Source organism: Tenrec ecaudatus, chromosome 2 (assembly GCF_050624435.1).
Source record: "Tenrec ecaudatus isolate mTenEca1 chromosome 2, mTenEca1.hap1, whole genome shotgun sequence".
Lineage (NCBI taxonomy): Eukaryota > Metazoa > Chordata > Mammalia > Afrosoricida > Tenrecidae > Tenrec > Tenrec ecaudatus.
The window spans coordinates 296,667,247-296,673,253 of NC_134531.1; the positions used below are offsets into that span (position 1 = coordinate 296,667,247).

Here is a 6,007-nt window from a genome sequence, read left to right on the forward strand (position 1 = left end):
AAGAGAGGCCCCCTATCCCCTGCGGTCTTCTGTTGGTAATGTTTTGTTATAAAAGAGTGCACTGTAAAAGGACAGCTGAGAAGGAGAATTTGTTCAGTCTATTATTACAGAACAGGTACCGTATATACTCGAGTACAAGCTGACCCAAATATCAGCCGAGGCTCCTAATTTTATCAAAAAAACTGCATTAAAAATGTGCTGAAAAAAACTTGGCTTATACACGAGTATGTATGGTAATAAGTTAATATCAAGCACAGTTCACTCCATCAGTTCTCAGCTCCCATATAGTAGTATAAGTCAACACGTATAGTAACAAAAGCATAGAACATTATTAAAGGAAACTATAAAAATATGAAGCCTTTTGTTATCACGTCCTTCAGCTGCGGCTGTACTCTTCTGAAGGTGGTACGTCTAACTCTCTAACCTCCTGATTTTTGTGCTCTTGTATTTACATGAAATCAAAACAGCAATTCTGGCAACCTCAAGGGACGCAAATATTTTTCCTTTAAGAGGTTCTTTGAATGGGGGGAAGAAAAAGATGTCCGAACACGAAGTTCAAGGCTGAAAGATGAATGGGATAAGGTTTCCCAAGGAAATTCCCATAGAACAGCCCTTATGAGAGTTGAAGAAGGAGTCAGTATTTTGTCATGACAAATAGAAAATAGCTTCTTAGCAGCAAAATTACCCTAATCTGTACTTCATTAGTGAAATTTTAATCAAATTTCTTCTTATTATGCCTCCATGATTATCCTATATACTTCAACAAAAATCTATCAGGCAGGTGGCGTAGAAAGGGGGAACCAATTACAAAGATCTACATATAACCTTCTCTCTGGGGGATGGACAACAGAAAACTGGGCGGAGGGAGACGTTGGACAGGGCAAGATATGACAAAATAATTACAATAATTTATAAATTCTCAAGGGTTCATGAGGGAGGAGGGAGCAAAAAGGGAGGGGAAAACGAGGAGCTGATACCAAGGGCACAAGAAAAAGAAAATGTTTTGAGAATGATGGTGGCAACAAGGGTACAAATGTGCTTGACACAATGGATGGATGGATGGATTGTGAAAAGAGTTGTATGAGTCCCAATAACATGATTTTTTTTAAATCTACCGAGTTGATACCTTTAGGATCATTCAAAATAGCGGCCACAACATGTGAACTAATATCTTGCTTTGAAGGTAACTGGAGCAGAAGCTGCCCAGTTCTTCCGCGTCCTCAGGATTGCCTGCATTTTGAGATCATTCTGGCTATCGTGTCTATGTATCTCACCAAAAGTCTTTGTATTATTTGTTGGCCCTGAACTTCACCAAACATCTTGTCCTTTAGCAATTGATCTTTCTTGAAAATATGTTCAAATGTGTGAGTACAACTTGAGTACCTGTGAAGAGAGTGCTTTCATGAGATCCATAAGGCTTTTATGGAAGAGCTTTCTCCCTATTCTGTCATAGCCTGGGTGCTCCTTTGAAGCCTTGGCATGGTGACCTTGCTGCTATTAGTCATACTTGCTGCGCAGCGCTTACCACAAAGGCAACATGCACACAACTACTATATGATACATTTTCAGACAAGAAGTGGTTATGTAGAAGATACATTGTAGGTAATTTTTTTCTTTTTTGTTCAGATGTTTCTGTATTTTCAAAAATCCTGTCATTTGTTTGTTCTTGTATTGCACAAAACCACTTCTTGTTTACTGATGGGAAAGAATGAAGATGAAGGCCTATATGTGTGATGTGCTGATGTTTTAGGAATGCATCAAATATTACAAAGCCTGGTGTGTTCTAGAAGAACCATGCTCTGAGACCGATGCTATGGTCCAAACCACTGTCCTGAAACCGAAGATACTGCTGCAGTAGATTCAGAAGACGTGAAAACAAGAGAAGACGGCATACAAATGTATAATAATACTGATAGTATATATTGATTTTTATTTGGTGTGTGTGTGAAAAGAAAAGTATTAAAAAATTTCATCATTTCACTCATAAATATGCAATCACTATGTCATGTATACCCTCTTTTATTTCTCAATAAAGTTTTACAATAGTCTCTGAAATTTTCATGTACTACCTTTTTAATATTTATTCCAATCATATTTATTGTTTCATATGTTATTGTGAATGAGATGCTTTCAAAAGCATTGCTACATATTCCAAAGAGTTGTTTCTGATAAGAAAGAATACTAAATACTTTTTTTCAGGTTAATTGTATCTTTTACTTTGTCAAATCACAAAATTATTTGTAGCTTTAAAGTGCTTCAAAGGTTCCAAAGAGTATTCAAAATATTTTTCCCATTAATCTTGGCTAAAACAAAAAGAGGAAGCAAATATCACTTTTCAATTTACAGAATATAATTGTTTTAAATGAAGCTTATAAAGTCCATTAAAATCCAACTTATGTCATGCAAACTTACTTCATTTTCTTATAATAATTTTTATTATATATCTGTACATACCTTTGAATTATCCTTGTGGGCAGGCACATGTTTTGAGGATAATTATAATTAATGTATTTCATTTTAGCGCTTATCATTCTGAGATCTTCTTGTCTTCGCTAATCCTTCCAGTAAATTTAGAAATAGAAGTAATTATTTTCTCTAGTTTCTTATTTCATGGTAATACTTTTCTAGTTTGATCACTAACTATGAAATGTTCTGTGGGTGTATAAGTTAAAAATATTACGTTATGCTATTTTCTTGCTAAGACTTTGAAATATGAACCAGAGTTCTTTTGTGCATATTTTAGATATTGACATGAATTTCTTGCTTTAATATCTTCAGGCTCCGGATCAAATCAATTTCAGTTTTTCATGTTCTCTTCAAATGTGTGGCTAGATGATAGTTTATGAATTATTAAGGATGTTCATTCCTAACTGAAATTGACCTAAAGTAATCCAAACATATTATTCTTATCTAGTTTGAGTTTAAAAGTGATATTGTTTTATAATATGATGTTTATAGAGTCTATTTTTAGTAATCTGATTAACTACATACTCTTTGCCCTCTGTGGCTTAATAATTTTCCAATCTATTTAAGAGGTTTATTATACACTACTTAAGTTACATGATTTTTAACTCCATGACATTTGCCAGCACTTTTACAATTTTTAATGTTTCCGCCAAAGAAGATGCATAAGGAAGAAAATATGGACTTCAATTAATTATTCTCAAAATCTGTAGCTGATCTGTTTAAGTTCAGTTTAGTGGGTTGTCCTTTGGGCTGCTAACAATATGATCAGCAGTTCAAATCCACCAGTTGTTCCAAGAGAGAAAGCTTAGGCTTTCATCTCCTTAAAGATTTATAGACTCACAATTCCAAAGATGAAATTTTAGTCTATCCTATAAGGTCATGAAGAAACTATCCTATAGTCTACCCTATATCCAACATGATGGCAGTGAGTGAGTTAAATTTACCAATCACTAATAATTCAAATACACTGATTTTTAACTTAAGCAATTTATTACTTAGTATTTTTTAATTTATGGCAATGATGAAAATATATGCAAAAATATATGCAACTATTTTGTACATTGTCAACATACATGTGGCAGTAATGAATCCTAAGCAATGAGATGAGCATTATGTGGTTGTGATGGTTAAGTTCATGTGTCAGTTGGTTCTTCCATAATTCTCAGTGGTTTGGCAGCTAGGTGATGTTTTGGAAGCATCATCATCTCCCATTGTGTAAGTTAACGTGGCCATTCTTCATAGACACATAGTTCATTGTACATGACAATTTGGCCGGGGGAACCTCAGTGTGTCAGTAAGTGGGGGGTGGGAAACTCTATTTGGGAAATGGTACCCAGTTTATAAGCTTGATAATAAAAAAAGGATGAGCAGACAAAATGTTAGCACGAGACACATAGTAGTATAATGTTAAATGCTTATCACTTTTGATTTGCATCGCTCAGGAAGAGGAAATATATACTATGGACATGGAGGAATTATGACATACATATCCTAGAGACTATTATTTTTAACATTCAAAGCATGCCTTTGGACTGGGGAGAAATGAGGACCTTCTTTCTAGTTCACAGAAGAAGCCATGGTGGTTCAGTGACTAAGTCCGGGCCCGGCTTTCTTCATTCTGTTTTTTAAGATCTTGGTTTGCTTGTCACCTCTGGCAAAAAGAATGAAAAGTAATATTTTTTCTCTATTTCTAAAATGGAATAGGAAGAGAAACTCTCACAAAAGTTTGTTTTGGGGATGAAATGACCTAATCCACTAAAAAATTGGGCACAGCTGGGAGCATATTAGGAATTTTCAGTAAATACTAATATTTTATCAATACCGTTATGTTATTAACAGCATTATTCTGCCTAGATGGATGTACAATCATTCAGATGGAAAGAATTTACATATCTGTAGATTTTTCTATTCCATCACTTTCTTATATCCTTTATTCTATTGTAGTGAGTAGCAGGCATTGCCCACAAAGTACATTATCTCCAGCTTCTGCTCACTCTTAGAGCCAAATTCCTGTGCTAGAGGGCAGGAACTAGGCAGTTCAGTATTCAGTCTATATATGCATTTAACAATGCTTTGACGTATTATTCAATTCATAAATTTGTAAAATCAATACATGGATTACATAAAAATTAATAGATATATTTGATCCTGGAAAATACAATATGTCAGCTTTAGAGATATTTGTATTATGATAAGTAATTCATATTTTCAATGAAAGCTTTATATTTGTCAGACTTTACAGTCATTCAATCCAGTCAAAAAGATAAATGTAGGTCCATATATTTTTTTTAACAGGGGAGAGAGCGAATGCAGTCCCCCACTACCACAAATTATGCAGTTGAGTTTCCCACATTTGGGGAAATCGCAGGGGTCAGCACATCCTGAAGACAATGGATAAGCCTCGCCCTGGGAAATCCACCTTCATGATCATGGTATCTCCCCTGCCAGGTAAGTATAGTTCTGTATTTTTAAGAACAATTTTGTACGGTGTTGAGGTGACATAAATTTCTAATCTGAGCAATATTTAGTCGTTAGTCAACCATCCTTAATAAATGTGATGTGACAATATGGGAAGGATTGTTAATTGAGATATTCTCAAGTCTGATCATCAGAATACTGTGCAAAATTTTGGAAAATTGTTTAATACCAAATCCCATCCTGGATTTACTTAGAAATTTTTGCATTTATATCTAATTTGGTTTACATAGCTATAAAATTATTTATAAAACAGACTTAAGATTCTTTCAATCTCATTGGAATCTATAATGTTTCCCCTTATCACTTGGCATTGGTTCAATTCTGTCTCCTATATATTTTTTTCCTAGTCAGTTTGGATATTGTTTTTTATTTTTCATTTATTTCATTTTGGTTCCATTAATTTTATAGATTGTTTTACTTTTTGCTGGTTCATTTATTTTTAGTTTAAGACTTTAATTTAAGTTCCTTCTCTTTTACAATGATAAGATATTTTGTTCTTTGATGCCTGATACCTGATCCCTTCTACACCTTGTGGTCACACAGACTACTGTGCTTCTTCCATGTGGGTTTGTTGCTTCTCAGCTAGATGGCTGCTTGTTTATCTTCAAGCCTTTAAGACCCCAGATGCTATTTTTTTGAGAGCTGGGTACCATCAGCTGGACACCCACTTACTGAAGGGTTGTGGGGAGGAGATGAGCCAGTCAGGGTTCAGGGTAGCAACAATGAAACATATAACTCTCCTCTAGTTCTTAAATGCTTCCTTCCTCACTATCATGTTCCCAATTCTACCTTAAAAATCCAGCTAAACCAGAGGATGTACATTAGTACAGATAGCAACTGGAAACACAGGGAATCCAGGGCAGATCACTCCCTCAGGACCAGTGGTGAGAGTGGTGGTGCCTGGAGGATGGAGGGAAGGTGGGGTGGAAAGGGAGAACCAATTATAAGAATCTATGTATAGCCTCCTCCCTGGGGGATGGACAACAGAGAAATGGGTGAGGGGACACATCAGACAGTGTAAGATATGACAAAATAATAATAATTTATGAATTTTGAAGGATTC

The 6,007-nt window shown here is 35.0% G+C and overlaps 1 non-coding gene across 1 annotated transcript; it reads right to left on the bottom strand.

The window, feature by feature from the left end:
- Window positions 1-4,758: 4,758 nt before the first annotated feature.
- Window positions 4,759-4,922, bottom strand: LOC142441702 (U1 spliceosomal RNA). Its single transcript, XR_012783055.1, has one exon. It is a non-coding gene; the product is annotated as a U1 spliceosomal RNA (small nuclear RNA).
- Between the last annotated feature and the right edge of the window lie 1,085 nt (window positions 4,923-6,007).